This window comes from Megascapheus bottae, chromosome 24 (genome assembly GCF_031878675.1).
Source record: "Megascapheus bottae isolate mThoBot1 chromosome 24, mThoBot2.hap1, whole genome shotgun sequence".
In the NCBI taxonomy this organism is placed as follows: domain Eukaryota; kingdom Metazoa; phylum Chordata; class Mammalia; order Rodentia; family Geomyidae; genus Megascapheus; species Megascapheus bottae.
The window spans coordinates 456,320-478,636 of record NC_143532.1 but is presented as its reverse complement, the minus strand read 5'-3'; the positions used below and the strand labels follow the sequence as shown (position 1 = coordinate 478,636).

Here is a 22,317-nt window from a genome sequence, read left to right as displayed (position 1 = left end):
CTCTACCACTCATCTACACACATAGCCACTAGGTCCATGTTATTTATTTAAAAACAAACCTACACAGAAAAGCAAGAACACATAACTCCATTTCTGTGTATTTGCCTTCCAAAAGAGCTCCCCCACACACTAAATTCTAAATCTTTCCAAGGCTCCATTAACATGGGAAGCCACTGTTGAGGCTGCCTTTGAACAGAGACGAAACAAGTCACTCCTCAGGAGCAGCAACAGCACACCACTGGGAAGTACAGCCAAACCCTCTACCAAGCAGCCACCTCCACCCTGGAAGCTCTGCAGGAAGGGGGTGGAAACTGAGTAGAAAAAACTTCTGGCCTTTTCCTTTGGCCTGAAAGCAGCAATTCTACTACAACAGCACAAAGAGCATTTTTTCCCCACCAAAATAACCTTCCCTTACATTGTTCTTCCCTTTCATTATTTCTTTTATCTCCTGTTCTGCTCCAATTTTTGAAAACCAGGTCTTAACACCTTTAGCTAAACTACAAAGGCAAACTCGCAATGAAAATAAATAGAAAAATAGCTAAAATACACATGGTACTAGCCTATTCTAAATTTCCCCTTACAATTACTTAAATACTTCCATATATAGGCTACATAGGCTTTAAGCCATTCAACAAATTGCTGTGTTTTTGTTGTTGTTGTTGTTTTTTGCCAGTCTAGGACCTCAGCACTGTCCTTGGGCATTCTCAAGGCTAGTGCTCTATCACTTGAGCCACAGGACCGCTTCTGGCTTTTTCTGTGTATGTGGTACTGAGGAATGGAACCCAGTGCTTCATAGACGCTAGGCAGGCAGTCTACCACTAGGCCAAACTCACAGCCCAGTTGTTGTGTTTTTTTATTTTGCAGTCTTGAGACTTAAACTCAAGGCCTGAGAACTGTCCAAGAGCTCTTGGGCTAGCACTCTACCACGCTGAGTCATCCAGTTTTTGAGTGGTTAACCAAAGAGCATCATGGGGGACTTTTCTGCCTGGGCTGGCTTCAAAGCATGATCCACAGATCTAGGCCTCCTGGATAGCTAGGATTACAGGTGTGAGCCAGCAGCACTGGGCCAACAAGTTTTTTCTTGAGCCTCTTCTATAAGGTGATCAAGGAGACCACCTCCAACATCATTCAATCTTCAGCCCTTCTACTACTGGGGTGGGTATGAAAGCAGAGCATTAGTACATTAAAGTAACCATGATATATTTGATAAATTTCATTTGTTTTAAGCTTCATATTGCTATATCAAGGCGAGACAAGGGGATACTTTCCTTAGGAGTGGTGACTGAAACTTAGGAAGATGAGGTGTAAAATGAAAAAGTGGTACACATCTACAATTGAAGATATTCAGAAGGCTAAAATCTGAGAATTAAGGTTTGAAGCCAGCGAGGACAGACAAATCTTTGAGATTCTTTATCTCCAATTAACTGGCACCAGCAAAACAAAAACAGAACTAGCCAGGAACTGGTGGCTCACATCTGTCTGTAATCCGAGCTACTCTGGAGGCTGAGATTCAAGATAGTGGTTCAAAACCAGCCAAGACAGAAAAGTCCCATGAGTCTCTTATCGCCAAATAACCACTCAAAAACCAGAAAGTGGGGCAGTGGCTCACAGCGATAGAGTGCCTTGAGCAAAGAGCTCAGGGACAGCACCCAGGCCCTGAATTCAAGCCCCAGAACCGGCAGAGTGGGGAAAACAAAAGTGGAAGTATGGCTCAAGTGGAAAAAAAGCCAAGAGCATGAGGTCCCAAGCTCAAGCCTCAGTACCAGCACAAACTTACACATACACCCAAAAACCAACCTAAAACAGTAAGAAGCTGGGTCATAGTGGCTCACACCTGTAAATCTAGCTACTCAGAAGGCTTTGCGCATGTGCTCAAAGGTCTGAAGCATGCCCAGGAGATTCTTATCTCTAATTAACCACCAAAAAGCCAGAAGTGGAAGTGTGGCTTTTTTTTATTTGGTGGGGGGAGGAGCGGGCTAGACTTGAGAAGAAAAAAAAAGAAAAGCTAAGGACAGCACCAAGGCCCTGAGTCAAGCCCCCTAAAAAAGTAAACAAGTAAGTAAACACATCTTCAATTTGCCATGTACATAAAACACTGTTCCAAAGATGAATTACAAAAGAAAAATTCAAAACATGAAGGGAAAGAATGGGAATTAAAAACATAGATCAGGGACCAGGAATGTGGCCTAGTAGTAGTGTGTTTGCCTCGCATGCACAAAGCCCCCAAGTTTGATTCCTTGGTACCAAATACACAGAAAAAGTCAGAAGAGGCATTGTAAATCAACTAGTAGAGGGCTAGCATTGAGAAAGCACAGGACAGCCCCCACCCAAAAAAAGAATAACAGATACTTAAATACACAGCTGAGTACCACCCTAGATGAAAGAATACAAAGAACAAGACCCCATCAAAACAAAAGCTATTTAGTAATAAAAACATCTATAGAAATTAATGAAGTAAACCAGGCAAGGTGGTTCCCACCTATAATCCTAGCTACTCAGGAGGCTGAGATCTTGAGGATCACAGTTCAAAAAGTCCATGAGACTCTTATCTCCAATTAAATCACCAGAAAACCAGAAGTGGCACTGTAGCTCAATTGGGTAGGCCGGTAGCCTTGGGCTGAAGAGCTGAGAGAAAGCACCTAGGCCAAGAGTTCAAGTCCCACAAGAAGGAAGGAAGGAAGGGAGGGAGGGAGGGAGGGAGGGAGGAAGGAAGGAAGGAAGGGAGGGAGGGAGGGAGGGAGGGAGGAAGGAAGGAAGGAAGGGAGGGAGGGAGGGAGGAAGGAAGGGAGGGAGGGAGAGAGAAAGGGAGGGAGAGAGAAAGGGAGGGAGAGAGGGAGGGAGGGAGGGAATGAAGTAGTCATTAAAGTGGATCACTTCCAAGTCTAAGGTTTCCTACACCAATTAACCAACTGCTGTAGTTCCAGAACTGAGGAATGACACTCTTTCACACAACTTTAAGAGAACTGCAAAAGCTGAACTGCACAGAAATTCCATTTGAATTTCAAATTAGGAAAAAGCATACTAAAAACATCTCAAGACAATAACTTCTAGTTATTTGAGTTCATTCAGCTTTTGCTTAAAGTTGTCACATGAGCCACACTCAATTGCCCTAACACCGAATAAATAGCGATAATAAACTGCCACAGCATGAGGTCAGACAAGTAATGCATCATCATTTTCACCTATTAACTAGTAAATACCTTGCTAATAAGGGAAGTTCATCTTATTACTATTTTGAAGGATGAAGGGACTGATACAGGGTAATGTACAGATCAAAACACTTATTTTGGCAACAAATGCAGATTATTCTTTGAACCAGCATTTACTGATGCTCTCTAATTAGGTTATTTAATTGATGATGGGCTTACTGCCAATATGCAAAATAATTCTTCTCATATCTGATGAACATATCTTCACTATGTCAAATCTACTTTAGTATCCAAGGCGCACTGTCTTACATAGTGTTCTCAAACACTAGTACAGTTTCTTAACTCTCTTTGTAGAAAGTCTGTCACTGTATCAACACTGTAATTATGGCTAACATGACAGTCACTAGTCATCAGCAGACCATCTGGTCCGGTGGGATGAAAGGCTTGCTGGAGCAGAGATTAACATGACTAGTCTGGAGAGAGCAATGCAAGTTCAAAAGCTGAATGCAAGACTAGGTGACACTTTAGAGAACTTTTGGTGGATTGTTTTGTATATTTTACAACAGTTTAAAAATTAAAACTCTTGGCCGGGAGTTTGGCCTAGTGGTTAAAGTACTTGCCTAGCATGCATGAAGACCTGCGTTCGATTCCTTGGTACCACATATATAGAAAAAGCCGGAAGTGGTGCTGAGGCTCAAGTGGTAGAGTTCTAGCCTTGAGAAAGTCCAAGGACAGTGCTCAGGCCCTGAGCTCAAGCCCAGGACTGGCAAAAAAAAAAAAAAAAAAAAAAATTAAACTCTTAAAAAGTCTTAAGTGTGGATCCAATTTATTTCAAAGAACTCAAGAGAAATTGTACGAAGAGAAAAATGCCATAGCTATTTGGCCTTTGTTCCCTCCCATCCCATTCCATTCAGGATATCCAGCCTACCACATGAGAGATCCTGTTCTTCAGAGTGTGAAACTACAGAAAGAAGAACAACAGCTGAATGGGTCATGGAGGAGGAAGCCCCAGCTACGTGGAGAGGCAATTCAAGGGTCACAAAGTTAAGCAAGATATATTTCCCTGTTTTTTTTTTTTGTTTTTTTGCCAGTCCTGGGCTTGAGCTCAGGGCTTGAGCACTGTCCTTGGGCTTTCTCAAGGCTAGAACTCTACCACTTGAGCCTCAGCACCACTTCCAGCTTTTTCTATATATGTGGTACCAAGGAATGGAACCCCGGTCTTCGTGCATGCTAGGCAAGCACTTTAACCACTAGGCCAAGTTCCTGGCCCTTCCCTGTTTTGTTTTAACTACAGTTACAAAGTATTATCAATACCCTTGTGCAGCCACTCTCAAAATGCACAAACAGAACTCTAGGTCTGCATGGCAGCCCAATGCTTAGTAAGAGAAATCAAGGTCCCAAAGGCACCAGTTTCAGGGTCTCTGATGAAGAACTATCCAAGCTATGTCATTGACTGGGTTTACACAAACCAAAAATAGTAACTCTTTCAATAGCACTTTTTCCACACACAATATCACCTTACTAGTTTTGCTGAATAAGTCTCCTCCTCTCAGAGGACCAAAAGATTGTAAGTTCTGAAGTTCAACAATTGTGCACTTTTACTCAACTGAGTGTTGAGGATACTGTACAAACGACTGTGTAAAGTCCCACCAAATAAGGCCTTTATTTCTTTACCCAAAGATTTGTGATGACCCGCATAAAATTTTAAGCATAAGTATGCTGCACTTTAATTGTTGGAAATAAATTTCAAGGCACTCCTCAGGCTTATCCTTCCCGAATGTCTTCCAAACCCCTGAGTAAGCTAGCATGAGAGAAAAGGTTTCCAAAAACGTAACAGAAAGTCCCTCCGGATGGAGCCCCAGGAAAAGACTAGGCCTCAAGAAAAATAAAGACTCCTCCCCCCCCCCAACTAGACACGAAATTGAACCGCACATCTTCCTGAGAGGGAACCGGATCCATGTGCAAGAGCTAGCCGTGCGCACGCGCGCACACACACACGCTCATACACGGGCACACACACACGGTCACACACACGCTCACATACACACTCACACCCTGGCTACCGCCCTGCCAGGGGATGATGAAATGAGGAACGGAAATTAACATTTCAGGCAACGTCTCACATTGTTCCTTGAGGCCCAGGGCTCCGCCGCCGCCGCCGCGGCCGCCACCGCTTTCCTCTCCCTCGCCCCAGGCCCGCCGCCCCTCCCCGAGCAGCGCCCCTGCCGCCCCGCATCCCGGCCCCCGCCGCCCCGGTCGCGGGCCTGCCCGCCCCCTCCGGCTCGGCTCGCGGCCCAAGGGCCGCCTGCTCCCGTTTCAAAACACGATAATAATAGGGACGCTGGGAATAACAACTACCACCAGCGCGGCGGCGGCGGCGGCGGCGGGGCCCCTCCCGAGGGTCAGAGGTCGCCGCCCCGAAGCCCAGACCGGGACCCCCGCGGCGCCCCGGCACCCACCGCGGACACTCCCGCTCGTCCCGGCGCCCAGGTGCCCCTCAGACCCTCCAGGCTGCCCGGGCGGCCAGGCCCGCCCGAACCCATCCTCGCCGCCCAGGTCCTGGAGCCCCCACTGCCCCGCGAGCCCCCCCAGACTCCTGGAGCCCCCCCAGACCCTGGAGCCCCCGCTGCCCCGCGAGACCCCCCAGACTCCTGGAGCCCCCCCAGACCCTGGAGCCCCCGCTGCCCCGCAAGCCCCCCCAGACCCTGGAGCCCCCGCTGCCCCGCGAGCCCCCCCAGACTCCTGGAGCCCCCCCAGACTCCCGGAGCCCCCCCAGACCCTGGAGCCCCCGCTGCCCCGCGAGACCCCCCAGACTCCTGGAGCCCCCCCAGACCCTGGAGCCCCCGCTGCCCCGCAAGCCCCCCCAGACCCTGGAGCCCCCGCTGCCCCGCGAGCCCCCCCAGACTCCTGGAGCCCCCCCAGACTCCTGGAGCCCCCCCAGACCCTGGAGCCCCCGCTGCCCCGCGAGCCCCCCCCCCAGACCCTGGAGCCCCCGCTGCCCCGCGAGACCCCCCAGACTCCTGGAGCCCCCCCAGACCCTGGAGCCCCCGCTGCCCCCCCAGACCCTGGAGCCCCCGCTGCCCCGCGAGCCCCCCAAGACCCTGGAGACCCCCAGACCCTGGAGTCCCCGCTGCCCCGCGAGCCCCCCCAGGCTCCTGGAGCCCCCGCTGCCCCGCGAGCCCCCCAGACCCTGGAGCCCCCGCTGCCCCGCGAGCCCCCCCAGACCCTGGAGCCCTCGCTGCCCCGCGAGCCCCCCAGACCCTGGAGCTCCCGCTGCCCCGCGAGCCCCCCCCAGACCCTGGAGCCCCCGCTGCCCCGCGAGCCCCCCCAGACCCTGGAGCCCCCGCTGCCCCGCGGGCCCCCCCAGACCCTGGAGCTCCCGCTGCCCGCGAGCCCCCCCAGACCCTGGAGCCCCCGCTGCCCCGCGAGCCCCCCCAGACCCTGGAGCCCCCGCTGCCCCGCGAGCCCCCCAGTCTCCTGGAGCCCCCGCTGCCCCGCGAGGACCCCCAAATCCTGGAGCCCCCCGCTGCCCCGCGAGCCCCCCCAGGCTCCTGGAGCCCCCGCTGCCCCGCGAGGATCCCCACCCTAGAGTCCCCGCTGCCCCGCGAGCCCCCCCAGTCTCCTGGAGCCCCGCTGCCCCGCGAGCCCCCCCAGACCCTGGAGCCCCCGCTGCCCCGCGAGGACCCCCAGGCCCTGGAGCCCCCCCAAGCTCCTGGAGCCCCCGCTGCCCCGCCAGGCGAGGCCCCCACAGACCCTAGGTCCCCCCAGAACTCGGAGGCCCCACGCCCCCGCGAGGCCTCCCAAGACCCTGAGCCGCCCACTGCCCCGCGAGGCCCCCTCCTGCCCGTGGGGCCTCCCACTGCCCCGCGAGCCCCCCACTTCGCAGTGAGGCCGCCTCAGACCCGCAGAGCCCCCCACTCCACGGCGCAGCTCCCCAGACCCTTCGAGACCCGCACTTGTCCGTGAGGCCCCCCAGCCCCCTGGAGCCCCCAACTCCCCCGCGAGGCCCACCCAGACGCCGGGAGCCTCGACTCCCTCGCGCGGCCTGCGCAGACCCCCGGAGCCCGCACTCGCCCGCCGGCGCCCCGCCGAGGAGCGCTCGCCGCGGCCGAGCGCCGGCCGGCCCGAGGCCCTCCGCGGACGCCGCCGGGGGCAGCGGCCTACAGGCCCCGAGGCCCCGGGAACGCCCGGCGCCAGCCCCGATACCGCCCCCGGCCCACGGCGCCTCTCACCGGACTCCGAGGAAGGCGCGGCGCGGCGGCGGCTCGGCGGCGGGACGCGGGCGCTGCCCATGCAGCCCGCGGCCGCGTTTCCCGGGCCGCGCGGCCCGGGCGGGAAGGCAGCAGCGGCGGCGCGGGCTCTCTGCGGCGGCGAGTGCGGGGCCGGCGGGAGGCGAGCCCGCCCTCAGCGCACCCAAGCTCGCGCGGGGCCGCGGCGCTCGCGCGGGCTTCACCACGAAGGCGTCTGGCCGCGGGCTCGGCGGCGGCGCCTCCCGGGCTGAGGCCCTCGGTCCATCGCGCTCCGTCGCGGGCGGCCTCTGGTTCCAGGACCCAGCGGCGGCTGCGGCGGGCGCCGGCCGCATGAGACGCTCCCACCCATTGGCTCGCCGTATCCGCCACCGCCATTGGCCCGCCCCGCCGAGTGGCGGGGGCCGATACGTCACGGCGTCGGGGAGGAAGCGCGCCGCCGGGGTGAAGGGGCACGGCGGCCGGCCGGCTTCCGCGGCGGCCGGGGGCGGGACTAGGACGGCGCCCCGGAACGATTGGCCAGGGCTGCGCGTGAGCGTGCGGCGGAGGCACCGAGAGGAAGAGAGCGGATGATTGGCTGTGCGCTCGGCGTCGGCGCGACCATTGGCCGTGCGGAGTGCCGGAAGCGACGAGGACGTGGTCACGAGACCAGGAGCCGGAAGGCCGAGCGTCCGGGCCCGCGCTCCGCTCGTGACGCTCCGCCCCGAGGCCCTCCGCCCCGCTCCCCGCCCCGCGCCCCTCCGCCCCTCCGCCCCGCTCCCCGCCCCGCTCCCCGCCCCGCGCCCCTCCGCCCCGCGCCCCTCCGCCCCGCGCCCCTCCGCCCCGCGCCCCTCCGCCCCGCGGCCCTCCGCCTCCGCCCCGCCCCCCGCCCCGCGCCCCTCCGCCCCGGCGGACGGCGGCCCGAGACGGACGCGAGGCCCCTCGCGTTCCGTGTGCCGCCGGCCGTCGTGAGGCGGCGCCTCCGACCCCGTCGCGCGGCCGTCTGCTCGCCCCGGCGGAGCCTGACCTGGGGTCCGCGCTGCTCGGTGGCGGGAGGAGGGTGAAGAAGCCGGGCGAGCCGGCCAGCAGAGCTGCTCAGGGTGAGGCGGGAGGACGTGGTCTCGGGGTTGGGGCGCCCGGGCCTCCCCTCAGCTAGCTGGTCTCGGGGTTCAGGGGTTCGAGCGCCCGGGCCTGCCCTCAGCTAGCTGGTCTCGGGGTTCAGGGGTTCGGGAGCACCGGCCTGCCCTCAGCTAGCTGGTCTCGGGGTTGGGGCGCCCGGGCCTCCCCTCAGCTAGCTGGTCTCGGGGTTCAGGGGTTTGGGGCGCCTGGCCCTCCTCTCAGCTAGCTGGTCTCAGGGTTCGGGGCGCCCGGGCCTCCCCTCAGCTAGCGCCCCTCGGGGTTCCCTGAGCCGCCAGCCGGCTTTCAGCGTTGGCGATCAGGGTCTCGCAGAACGTCCGATCCTGGCTGGCTTTGAACCTGGTTCTCAGCTCTCACTTGGATTAGGGGTGTGCTACTAAATTCAGTTTTTTAACCAGCACACATTACTTATACAAGGGAGCTTTTCTTTTAGGGGAGGGGTCGGTTGTGGGGCTTGAAATCTGAACCTGGACACTGCTCCTAAGGTCTTCATCCAGCACAAGGCGACCACATAGCCACAGCTCCTCTTCCTGTTGTCTAGTGGTTAACTGAAGATAAGAGTCACAGACTTTAGTGTCCTGGCCGGCTCTGAACCGCGAACCTCAGAGCTCAGCCTCCTGAGAAGCTAGGATTGCAGGTTCTGGTATCTACCTTCTAAAAGTAATTTTTCATTTTTAATTGTGGCTGCTAAGAAAGTTTGCAGCGCACGTGGCTCCAATTCTAAAGTGCTTACTATGTGCCTAGCTCCATCAAATGACTTCTTTTTCTCCCAGTCCTTAGGCTTGAGTGCTATACCTTAGTTATATCACTCAAAGTTAGTGCTCAACCACTAGAGTAACAGGTTTTGGTGGTGGTGGTTTTTTTCGGGGGGGGGGGGGATCATAGGGCCTGAACTTGGTCTGAGTGCTGTCCTGAGCTCTTCACTTCAAGTCTACCACCCTACCCTTGAGTGGAGCCCCCCTTCCCATTTTCTAGAGGTTAATTGGAAATAAGAGTCTCAGGTCCTTTTGTGCCCGGGCTGTCTTTGAACCTTGATTCTCAGATCTCAGCCTCCTGAGTAGCTAGGATTACAGGTGTGAGCCACTGTGTCTAGTTTTACCTTTTTGTTTTTCTTTTTTCCTTTTTTTTTTTTTTTTTTTTTGGTCTCAGTGGTGAGACCTGAACTCTGGGCCTGGGCGTTCAAGGCTACTGCCCTACTGGCCAAAAAAAAAAAAAAAACAGAAACATGAGTGGGGTAAGGAAAGGAGGCATGCAAGTTATTAGGGAAAAGCACACTACAGGAAGTACAGAGCAAACATGAAGTCCATGGAGGGGCAGGAAGGAATTCCAAAATCAAAGACCAAGTACAAGCCAATAATGTTGAGGAAAGTCTGAATGAGAATCTCAGCCAAACTGTTACTTTTGATCAGCATAATGAGTGAGAAGGTAAGGCATTGGCAGGTGATGCAAAGACCCGCCAGCTGACTTGTACCAGGAGATGACATCTGGAGATGATGAGCACAGAGAGGTTGTTGTGGTGACACAGCCACCAAGCCCAATGACTGTTTAGTTTTTAAAGCTGTGGACAGGCTGGTTGTCAGTGGCCCATGCCTCTATCCTAGCTTAATCAGGAGGCTGAGATCTGAGGGTCGCGGTTTGAAACCAGTCCCGTCAGGAAAGGCCATGAGACTCTCATTTCCAGTTAACCACTAAAAAGTCCCAAGTAGAACTGTGGCTCAAGTCGTACAGCACCATCCATAAACAAAAAAGCCAAGAGCCGGGCGCAGTAGCCTGTAATCCTAGCTACCCAGGAGGCTGAGATCTGAGGATCAAGGTTCAAAGCCAGCCCAGGCACAAAAGGACCTGAGACTCTTTATTTCCAACTAACCTCTAGAAAACAGGCTTGGCTCAGGGTTGGGTGGGCTGAGTGCAAGCCCCATGACCCACAAAGAAGAAAAAGGAAAAAAAAGTCCGGTTGGTAGTTTGGTCTAGTGGTAGAATGCTTGCCTAGCATGCACAAAAACCCAGGTTCAATTCCTCAGTCCCACATACATAGAAAAAACCCAGAAGTGGTGCTGTGGCTTCAAATGGTAGATCTCTGGCCTTGAGAAAAACCAAGGACAGTGCTCATGCGCTGAGCCCAAGCCCAGAACTGGCCAAAAAAAATAATAATAAAAATAAAATAAAGCCAAGAGACAGTACTAAAGGCCTGAATTCAAGCCCCAGTACCAGCACATACATCAGACCCTCCCTGCCAAAAAAATTTGTGAGCCAAGAAAAACATGACAGACTTGCACAGTCCCTGTGTCCCTGCACTGGTCTGAGAAGGTGGCTTAGTGGTAGAGTGCTTGCTTAGCATGAAGCTCTGGATTCTATTCCTCAGTACCACATAAACAAAAAAGGCCAGAAGTGGTGCTAAGGCTCAAGTGGTAATATGTTATCCTTGAGTACAGAGGCTCAGGGACAGTATCTAGCCCCTGAGTTCACGCCCTAGATGGCAAAAAAAAAAAAAAGTAGAGAAGTACAGTACTACCTGGATATCTCAGTCCTTTCAAAGGAACATTCAGTACCACCTGGACACTTGTGTTCTATAATGTGACTCTAGGCCCTGCTCCAGAGATACTAAGTCACTACAAGAGGAGGATGCATGGGCCTGTGCCCAAGAGCCATCTTCTATCTCCATACAGTCAGCTTCCTCCTACAGTGATGTCTTGAGACACTTCTGCCACTGCTCTGTACTTACCCCCACCCTAAAGTATCTATTTCTTATTTATTAGATACTAAGGTTGGAGCTGTGCCTTTGTCACTTACCAAATTCCTGCCTGAGACATTTATTGCAATTTGTCTTTTGTCTGTAGATCCAAAGGAAGCAAATTGTTCATTAAATACAAGCCAAGTATGTCAACAGAGATGATGGTGAACAGGAAAAAGAGGTGTGGACTACATACTACCTTCCTTTGTGGACTGGGAAAGCTCTCATATGGCAGGCTCCTCTCTCCCTCTGTCCTGGTAGACTGGTCAGAGATAATTGCTTAAAGAGGGGTTGCCTGAGTTCTGTGTGTCCAATTTGCTCCCTCTTCCACACAAGTTGCAAAGTGGAAAGCGCAGACCATGTCTGGGCACCATTCCTCCTGACTCCTCTGCAGCCTTGTCATAAGAGCATGGGCCAGGATCCATAGTCAGCACCAGTATTAGAATCAGGAACCAAAGCCCATCTCACAACAAATTTGTGTTTGGCTCCCTAGCTCCTGCCGCACTGTGGCACCTGCCCTCCTAAACTACAGTGGGAGAGTTTGAAGTAAAGCAAGATTTAGTCCTGGGACCCCTGACTTTAGTATCCTAAAAAAACATGGGACAGGGATGAGATACAGGGGACACATGGGAGAATAATGGAGATGACTAATCAAGAGGCAGATTGAAACCCCTTTGTACAAATAGTTGAAGATAATAAAAAAAAAAAAAGTTGGGTCTGTGTTCCTATGCATTTTCTATATTCTCTCTTACGGGGATTTTTCCACACTGATGTAGATTTGGAGTTGGGATTTTTCTGATATTTGGCCTTGAACCTGGGCCTCACACTCTTTGGCTCACTTGTTTTGTGATGGTACTGTGACTTGAATTTAGGGCCTTGGCACTTTGTCTCAAGGCTGACTGGCAATCTACCACCGAACCACATCTTTAGTTTCTGTTTTTTGGCAGTTAATTGGATATGTGCTTTATGGACTTCCCTTGGAATGGCTTCAAACTGCAATCTTAAGCTCTGTACTCCTGAGGAGCTACTCCTAGCTAGGATTACACGTCTGAGCCACTGTCACCTGGCCTAATTCTGTTATTCTTTTTTTTTTTTGCCAGTCCTGGGCTTGAGCTCAGGGCCTGAGCACTGTCCTTGGACTTTCTCAAGGCTAGAACTCTACCACTTGAGCCTCAGCACCACTTCCAGCTTTTTTCTATGTATGTGGTGCCGAGGAATCGGGATGTGTGTGTGTGCATGAAGGCCGGGTTCAAGTCCTCGGTACCACATACATAGAAAAAAGCCGGAAGTGCTGCTTATGCTGAAGTGGTAGAGCTCTAGCCTTAAGAAAGTCCAAGGACAGTGCTCAGGCCTTGAGCCAAGCACCAGTGCCTCACACCCGTACCTAGCTACTCAGGTGTCTAAGACTTCGGTCACAGTTTAAAGCCAACCAGGACAGAAAAACCCGTGAAATTTCATCTCAAATTGGCCAACAAAACGCCAGACTAGAAGCCATGGTTCAAGTTGTAACATGACAGATACAAGGCAATAAAGTTGAGGGAAATCATGAGGTCCTGAGTTAAAGTCTTGGTACTGGCACATGGAAAACAGACTTTGGACCCAATGTGTTGGTACACACCTGCTGTTGGGAGTCAAGAGGCAGGAAGATCTTGAGACCGAGTCTCAATACACTAGGCATTCGTGACTCACTGTTGTAATCCTAGCTACTCAGGAGGCAGAGATCTGAGGATCACAGTTCAAAGCTGATTCAGGAAGGAACTTCTATAATACTCTTATCTAATTAACCACCAGGAAATCAGAAGTGGAGCTGTGGCTCAAAGTGGTAGAACACTAGTCTTGTAGCACCTAGGCCCTGAGTTCAAGGTCCACAACCACTTACAAAAATAAACTACTGCCAGCAGTGTATGCCTGTGCTAGCTACTTATAGACTAAGAGCAGGAAGATCATTGTTCTAAATCAGCTCAAGCAATGCAGTTTGCCTGGAAGCTAGGAATGTGGCTTAGAAGTAGAGTGCTTGCCTAACATGCATGAAGCCCTGGGTTCATTGATTCATCAGTACCACGTAAACAGAAAAGTGGTGCTGTGTCTCAAGTGATAGCTAGTCGAGCAAAAGAAGCTCATGGACAGTGCCCAGGCCCTGAGTTCAAGGCCCAGAACTGGGAGGAAAAACTGAGGGGGGGGGAGGAGACACCTTGCCAGGTACAGTGACTCACGCCTGTAATCCTAGCTACTTGGGAGGCTGAGATCTGAGGATCAAGGTTCAAATCCAGTCTGGGCACTAAAGAAGGTGAGACGCTTATCTCCAATTAGTTACCAAAAAATGGGAAGTGGAGCTGTGGCTCAAGGGGTAAGGTGGTAGCCTTGAGCTGAAAGGCTCAGGGAAAACGCCCAGGCCCAGAGTTCAAGCCCCATCACACACACACACAGAATAGGAGCACCTACCTAGTAAATATGATGCCCAGAGTTCAAATACCAATAAAAAGAAATAAGTACAAAGACCTTGAGCTGAGGATGTAGACAGTGGGAGAACTCATGTCTAGTTCAACAGAACCTTGAGCTGAGGATATAGACAGTGGGAGAGCTCGTGTCTAGTATCAACAAAACCTTGGGTTTCATCCCAGCACCAAAAAATCAAAAACAGATCTCAACACTTGAGTCAAAGCTCCTCACAGGTCTCCAGCTGTCTACCTTGTAGACAACGGCAGAGTCATGATTTGGTGACCAAACCCTATACCAACACCCACAGCACCCCCTGGCCTGTCTCCATACTGCTACCCGTGTGCCGCTCCCACCATCCACCTGAACAGTTACACCTTCTTCTGTCGTTAACCCTTCACTCCTATCCCTCAATTTAGGGAAGCATTTCAGTCTTCACTTAAATTGGTAAGTTTTGGGGCGGGGAGTGTGACCTAGTGGTGGAGTGCTTGCCTAGTATGTACAAAGCCCTGGGGACAATTCCTCAGTACCACATACACAGAAAAAGCCAGAAATGGCACCGTGGCTCAAGTGGTAGAGCTCTAGCTTTGAGAAAGACCAAAAAACGATGTCCAGGCCCTGAGTTCATGCACCAGAACTAGCAAAAAAAAAAAAAAAAAAAAAGTTTTGGCTAGGCAGAGGTGGCTCCATCTGTAATCCTAGGTACACACAGAAGACTGAGATTATCCACTTAAAAGCAGGAAGTGGAGCTGTGGCTCAAATAATAGAGCAGAAAAAGCTAAAGGACAATGCCTGGGCCCTGAATTCAAGCCCCAGGACCAGTGCTCACATGTATACACAAGTATGTTTTATATGTATTGTACAACTTCTTTTATTTTCATTTTCATTTTCGCCAGTCCTGGGGCTTTCTCAAGCATAGTACTCTACCACTTGAGCCACAGCACCAGTTCCAGCTTTTCTGTGCATGTGGTACCCAGGGCTTTGTGTATGTTAGGCAAGCACTCTATCACCAGGCCATACTCTAGGCCCTGTATGACATTTTGAACTCAGGGCCAGCCACACTTACTCTAAATGTATGTTGCACCACTAAACTGCACCTACAGCTTCACATTTTTTAAATCTCTTTGAAGTCTCCCAGGGGCTTTGCTTGCTCAGACGTATTGACCTTCAGATATCAGCCTCCTGAAAAGCTAAGAGTGAACCACAGCTTCCAGCTTTTGCTCAAAATACTTTTTTTGTTTTGTTTTTTTGTTGGGCACTGTGCCTAAACTCTTCAGCTCAAGGCTAGTGCTGTACCACGACTTTAGCACCTGGGCTGGCTTTGAACCATGATCCTTAAATCTCAGCCTCTTGAGTAACTGGGATTACAGACATGACACACCAGCACCCAGCTTCAAACTACTTTTCTCTCCCTGTTTAAGAGAACACGAGGCTAGGCCCTTTCTTTTAAAGAAGTCTCTTTTTTTGTTGGTGGTGGTGGGGCTTGAACTTAGGGGGTATTGTCTTTGAGCTTTTTCACAGAAAGCTAGCATTCTACCACTGAGCCTCTGAGCAGTTCCAGCTTTTCCAGTGATTAATTGGAGATAAGGGGCTCTGGAACTTTCCTGCTGGGGCTGGCTCCAAAAGGCAATCCTCAGATCTTAGCCCCCTAAATAGCTAGTATTCCATGTGTGGAATCACTGGTGCTAAGCAAGAAATCTGTATTTGTTCAATGTAAGTGAAAATGGCCAGTGGTCTCTGGGGACAAAGCCATGGAAATTCACAATGGACTGAAGGGACAAAAGTAAATCCTCCTTTAACCTATTGGCAGAGAAAAGAAAAGGGTGGGGCACACTCACTGATGAAGAGTCCCTCTGGGAGACTGGCTGTCCAAAGTTCAGTGTGGCTCATAAGAAACCACAGCAGCAGACCTGCCCTGATATGTTGAAAACTTACACAAAGTTCCAGGACAAGCCACTAGTGTTCTTAACTATAGGCCCAAGGGCAGAGAACCCCAACTTTTAAGGAAAACAACTTATTCCTTAAGCATAGGATGCAGTTCTGTGAGCTATATAGCCAATCCAATCAATGGCCAAATACCAGACACAAACCACACCCATAAAAAAACAACCTTTAAATAGGGACCAGGACTATGGCCTAGTGGTAGAGTGCTTGCCTAGCACGCATAGGCTTCACGTATGGTCTGGATTCCTGGGATTCCAGGGGGACTACATACCCAGAAACGCCGAGTGTGCTGCTATCCTTTTCCTAGGAGCTGACTCAAAGGCAGGACCCAGAGTCTTCTCAGGCCTCTGCCAGTGCTGACTTTCCAGTAGCTAATAGATTTGGACAAGCAAGCTCCAGGTTATATAAACAGTAAATTTAAACTTGAATAATTAAAAAAAAAAAAAAGAGGTCGGCCCAGGAAACAAAGGGCAATGTGCTCCTTCCAGCAAGTTTGCTTGTTTGTAGAGACCATCTTCTACCTTTCTCCTACTCTGGGACCTGGCTCTCTCACAGATAATCTTCATGGGCTGGGAAAGATGCTGATAGCAGGTCTACAGTCCTCACATCCAATTCTACCAGCTGAAAGAATCTCTTCAAATGAAAATGCCAATGAAAGCCCTATGCCAATGGCTCAGACCTGTAATCCTAGCTACTCAGGAGGCTGAGAGCTGAGGATCAAGGTTCAAAGACAGCCCAGGCAGGAGTGCTTGTGAGACTGGTTAACCTCCAGAAAACCAGAAGTAGCACTGTGGCTTAAAGTAATGGAGTGTTAGCCTTAAGCAAAATTGCTCAGTGACAGCATCGAGGCCCCACAACCTGTAGCAACAACAACAACAATGCTGAGAAAGAACTAAATAGAACTGACTTCTGGTCCTGAGTCAGTCAGGAGCCAATTGGTATGGCTGGTACGATCTGCCTAGGAAGGGGTAGGCGTGGTATGCAGGCACATGGTCTACAGGTACAAGAAACTGAAGACATGAGTCTTTCGGTGCAGACTGAATAGGTACCTTCTATCACCAGGGACGAGGCCTCCAGGTGGGCTCTCAGTGCCTCTTAGGGTTCATGCACTTGAGTAGTGATTCCAGGGAGTGTCTAGGTAAGCCACATATGTGACAAAAATAAGGGTATGTCACTCCTGAACTAAGGCACAAAAGGATATAGCTGGAGTCTTGAGCTCTGATTTCCCTGGGCACCGGGGCTTTGAAGAAGCTAACTGCTGGCAGATGAGTGACCCCCAAGAAGAGACTATGGCCAGGAAAGGAGACCTCATGCCAACAGCAATGTGAATTTTACCATGGATGTAGGTCTTCCCAAGCAACTCCCTGGAATTTCATGGGATAGGAGCCTTGAGAGAAGCAGTCTAGTAGAGCTCTGCTGTAATGTGCAGAGAATTTTTTTTTCCATCGTGGGGCTTGAACTCTGGGCCTGGGCACTGTCCCTGAGCACTTCAGCTCAAGACTACCACTCTACCACTTCCAGTTCTCAGGTGGTTAATTCAAGATGAGTTTCATGGACTTTTCTGCCCGTGCTGGCTTTGAACTCTGATCCTCAGATCTCAGCCTCCTGAGTAGCTAGGATTCCAGGCACGAGCCACTGGCACCAGGCTGCACCTACTGTTTTAACTGGCCAAGTCCGTGTACTTGTGCTGTCCAGAGCTGTGGTAGTCCAGTCTGTGGAGAGATCCCTCTTAAGTACCTGTTAAAAATTCCACCTCTAGGGGCCAAAAGTTTGGCCTAGTGGTAGAGTGCTTGCCTAGCATGCACGAATACCCAGGTTCAATTCCTCAGTACTACATACATAAACAAAAAGCCAGAAGTGGTGCTGAGGCTCAAGTGGTATAGTGCTACCCTTGAGAAAGTCCAAGGACAGTGCTCAAGCCCTGAGCCCAAGCCCAGGACTGGCAAAAAAAAAAAAAAAAAAAAAAAAAAAAAAATTCCACATCTACCAGGCACTGGTGGCTCATGCCTGTATTCCTAGATATTAAGAAGGCTGAGATTTGAGGATTAAAATTCTAAGCTAGCCCATAAAACCTCCTGAGTAGCCGGGAGTTTGGCCTAGTGGTTAAAGTGCTTGCCTAGCATGCATGAAGACCCGGGTTCGATTCCTCGGTACCACATACATAGAAAAAAGCCGGAAGTGGTGCTGAGGCTCAAGTGGTAGAGCTCTAGCCTTGAGAAAGTCCAAGGACAGTGCTCAGGCCCTGAGCTCAAGCCCAGGACTGGCAAAAAAAAAAAAACAAAAAAAAAAACCTGCCATCAGTTCACAGCTGAAGCCTGGACCTTTTATACAAAAAAAAGTTCCAAGACAATCTTGCTTTCAGAATATTAAACTCTTACTCTTGTTTTATAGATAAGACAGTGGAAGACTCAAGAGCAGCTTGTTTGAAGTCCCCCAGAAAGCCACGAGTGTAAGGAGCATAGCCCAGTTGTTGTCTGCATCAATGTGGAACAAAGGCCAGAGCCAATAACTCACACCTCTAATCCTTACTCAGGAGCCTAAGACCTAGATCAAGGTTCAAAGGTAGTCAGACTCTATCTCCAATTAAGCAGCAAATGCTGGACTGTAGGTATGGCTCAAGTGGTACATGAGTGAAAGAGCCAAGAGCATGAAGCTCTGAGCTCAAGCCCTAGTGCCAGCACATAGAAAATAAATAAAAGGGACAAAGAGTTCAAGAGCTAGGAGTGGGAAAAGATTTGTTCTGTGGTCATTTCCCCCACTCAAAGCCCAGGCTCCAAGTGCCTGGTTGTGTTTTGCTTTGTTTTGTTTGTTGTTTTGCCAGTCCTGAGACTTGAACTCAGAGCTTGGGCACTGTCCCTGAGCTTCTTTTGCTTAAGGCTAGCACTGTACCACTTGAGCCACAGTACCATTTCTGGCTTTTTCTCTTTATGTGGTACTGAGGACTGGAACCCAGAGCTTCATGAATGCTAGGCAAACACTACCACTAAGACCTAAGACACATTCCCAGCCCTCTCAGATACTTTTTTTTTTTTTTTTTTTACCAGTCCTAGGCTTAAGCTCAGGGTCTGAGCACTGTCCTTGAACTTCCTCAAGGCTAGAGCTCTACACTTGAGCCCCAGCACCACTTCTGGCTTTTTCTGTGTATCTGGTACCAAGGAATTGAACCCAGGACTTCATGCATGCTAGGCAAGCACTCTACCACTAGGCCACACTCCTGCCCCCCCCCCAAATGCTTTTGATGATTCTATGTACTGACTTATGACCACCATCCTGGTATGGGTAGCAGTCCAGAGACTTAGACCTGGAGGTCACCATGACACTGCCTTGCCAAGGTTAAAGAATTTAAACAGTAGGGCCAGGAGTGTGGCTTAGTGGTAGAGAGCCTGCCTAGCATGCATGAAATTCTGGGTTTGATTCCTCAGTACCACATACACAGAAAAAGGCAGAAGTGGTGCTGTGGCTCAGGTGGTAGAACACTAGCCTTGAGAAAGCCCAAGGACAGTGCCCAGGCCAAGTTTAAGCCCTAAGACTGGCAAAAAAAAATAAAAGGATTAAATGGTAAAGGGAAGCCAAACTAAAATGTCCTAGAGTGCATTGAGCGTAGTAAGCTAAGGTAATGAGGAAGTACAAAGGAGTAAACAAGTGACAAAGCATAGAAAGAATAAAGACAGGTAAAGGAAGAAGCCAAGAAGGAAGTACAGCTGACATGTAGGTAGGTAGGGGACTGCTCTGAAGTAGTGTCTAAGGAAGCCCTCTGACCCACAGATCCTCTCTTGGCCTGAGATCGTGGAGCACTGGAATCTTCAAGGGAAACCCCTAGTACCTGAAGTACCGTGAGCCTCTGCCTGCTGCCACTCCAGTGGTAGCACTGATACAGTCATGGGGCACCTCTGCAGGCCCAGGACAGACCTAGTCTACAAAGCAGAGTTGGAATAAATGAGTTTGAAAAAAAAAAGTGTACTTTCTCTTTCCCAGGCATTTCTTTTATACAACATACTAGTAATAAGACTTGGATGTAAATGGCTTTCTGGTTTACAAGTTGCTTTCACATACATTTATTGCATTTTATCTTTACAACAACCTTGTGGGAAACCCGACACTGATATTAGCCTAGCTTTGCAGACAATTATTATCCCAATTTTACAGATGAGAAAATTGAGGCTTGGACAAGTTAATAATGTGCTCCAGGCCACTGGCAGGGAGGGACAGAACAGTTTCCATCCTCCAAAGGTTGCACTTTTGACACCACTTCACATTGCTTCTGTATGGATTGCCAGGCAGAGCTAGGATTTCAACAATAGGATTTCAGCTCTTCTCTCACCAAACATATTCAGAGTCCCCAATTCTCAGCAACAAAGGAAGGGACTGGGAGTTTGGTGTCTTCCAAACTGATGGAATGCAAGAAAGCCGCTGGTGGTGGGGGCTGAGATCTGAGGCTTACAGTCCAAAGCCACCCAAGAGGCTCTTACCTCCTATTAACCTCCAAGAAGGTGAAAGGAGAGCTGTGGCTTGAACAGAAAAGCCCAGCAACAGCACTCAGACCCTGAGTTCAAACCCCAGGACTGGCAACAAAAAAAAGAAGGAAAGAGAGAAGGAAAGGAACCCCTTCAGAAGTTCAGTTATAGTCCTATCACAGGACAGTGAGCTAGAACATAGAATGGGGACAGGACAGACCACTCTGATTTATTTTCATTTGATCTTTTTTTTCTATATATTTTTAATTGTAATTAATAGAAGGGTTACATGATATTTGCCAGATAAAAGGTGCATTAATTCACATACATTGATACCCTTTCACATGTCTTGGTCCCCATTTCCCTCCCCCCCCACATTTGTAACTGAGGAAGAAAAAAAGGATGGATTGGTCTTGAAGGAAGATTGTCATCTAAGACAAGAGAAGCAACAGAAAAAACAATCTATACTGAAAATTAGTGGAAGTCCTGGGCCTCAAGGGGCGGGGAGCCTGGCCCAGTGGTACAGTGCTTGCCTAGCATGCACTAAGAGCCAGGTTTGATTCCTCAGATAGATACATAGGAAAAAAAAAAAAAAGCCAGAAGTGGTGCTGTGGCTAAAGTGGCAGCGCTCTATCTAGCCTTGGGAAAGTCCAAGGACAGGACTGGCAAAAGAAGAACTGCTTGAAATGATGTGGGCTGGGAATGTAGCTTCGTTGGCAGAAGGCTTGTCTAGCATGCATGAAACCCTAGGTTTCATTCCTCCGTAGCACATCAACAGAAAAAGCTGGAGGTGAAGCTGTGGCTCAAGTGGTATAATGCTAGCCTTGAACAAAAGAAGCTCAGGGCCAGTGCCCACACCCTGAGTTCAAGCCCCAAGACTGGCAAAAAACAAAAAAAAACCTGCTTCAAATGAAGAGAACATCTCTATAACCGCAATCAATACACACTAGAGAGCTGAAGGGAAACCAGCAGGACACTAAGCCCTTTCCCAGGCTGAGAGGGAAAGGACATAAAAGTCACACCTGAGACCTTGTAGCCGGCAAGCTCCGGTGGAATGCTGGGTAGGCAGGTATATCTGATTTGGAATCGCGCCATCGTTCTTAACTATGATCTTGGGCAGGGTATTTTTAATTTTTCTGAATCCCATTTTCCTTATCTGTAAAATGGAGATATTAAAAGCACTTACTTCACAGAGTTGTGAATATTAAGTCAGTGTTTGACATGGAGCCAGGCACTAGTCAGCACTCAGAAATGTTATTGTTGTAAACCTGAGAAATACAGAAAAACACAGGGGAGAAGGTTATCTGTCCAGTCTGCATTCCGTGCTCAGCAGGTCGCCAGGCATCCCGCAGTCGGGCGTGAGGCCGGGACCCAGGGGGGAGGCTGTGGGGTAGCCCGCGTCCAGGCACAGTTCACGTCTATCAGCGCCGCACCTGAGCGCAGCTGGCAGCCCGACCCGTCACCAGCGCTGGGCAGGACTCGTTCAAGTGCTGGCCCCGCTTCGGGCGAGAGGCGCCCCCTGCCTTCCTCCACGTCCGCCCTTCCTGATGGCCTCCTCCCGCCCCACGAAGGAAGACGACGGTCCCCTTCCCGAGCCCACAGGCTGCACTGGACCTGGAAGGCCCCTTCCTTCCTCTCTGAGAAAGCACGGCGCCTCTGGTCCTGCGGCCGCTGCCCTGGACTCACAAAGCCCCCACAGCCCCTCCCGTCAAGCAGAAGGGCCGCGGGGCCCAGAGTGGCCCGGCCCCGCCGCCGGAGGGCTCAGATGGCCCCGCGCGGGCTGGGAAGGTGGGCTCGGGGCAGGGGGCTTGCCGAGCGCGCGTGCACCACCGGCGGTGCAGGGAGCAGGGCGGGGCCGGGCCGAGTCCAGGCCCGAGCTCGCCCCGGGACGGCAATCCACCGCATCAGGCCTTACGGGCTACGCTGGAACCCGCCAAGCCGCAACCTCACCGCGCGGCGACCGGCCAGCCCGAGCCCGCCTGGCCCCCGCCCCTCCCTGCTCGAGGCGGCCTTCTACCAGGGCCACCGAGCCAGGCGAGCACTCCGCCACGGGGCCCCATTCCCAGGCCCCGGGCTGGAGGGGACCACACGAGAGGCCAGGCTCGCCGGCCGGGGAGCGCAGGCGGCCGCGAGGCGGGCTGCGCATGCGCCCCAGCACCCGCCCGCCACCCCTCCCACGCCGAGTGCGCAGGCGCGGGAAGAGGCCCCGCCCTCCTTCCCCCGCCCAGCGCCCGCGGAGC

The 22,317-nt window shown here is 51.6% G+C and overlaps 1 protein-coding gene across 4 annotated transcripts in view; it reads right to left on the bottom strand.

Annotated features, from left to right (window-relative positions):
- Positions 1 to 7,673, bottom strand: part of Ankrd11 (ankyrin repeat domain 11) — a 138,637-nt gene extending 130,964 nt beyond the window's left edge. For all 4 annotated transcript variants that reach the window (XM_090357109.1, XM_090357108.1, XM_090357110.1 and 1 more), the window contains exon 1: positions 7,382 to 7,673. The gene's annotated coding sequence lies outside the window, so the exon portion shown is untranslated. The remainder of the gene's footprint in view (positions 1 to 7,381) is intronic.
- Between the last annotated feature and the right edge of the window lie 14,644 nt (positions 7,674 to 22,317).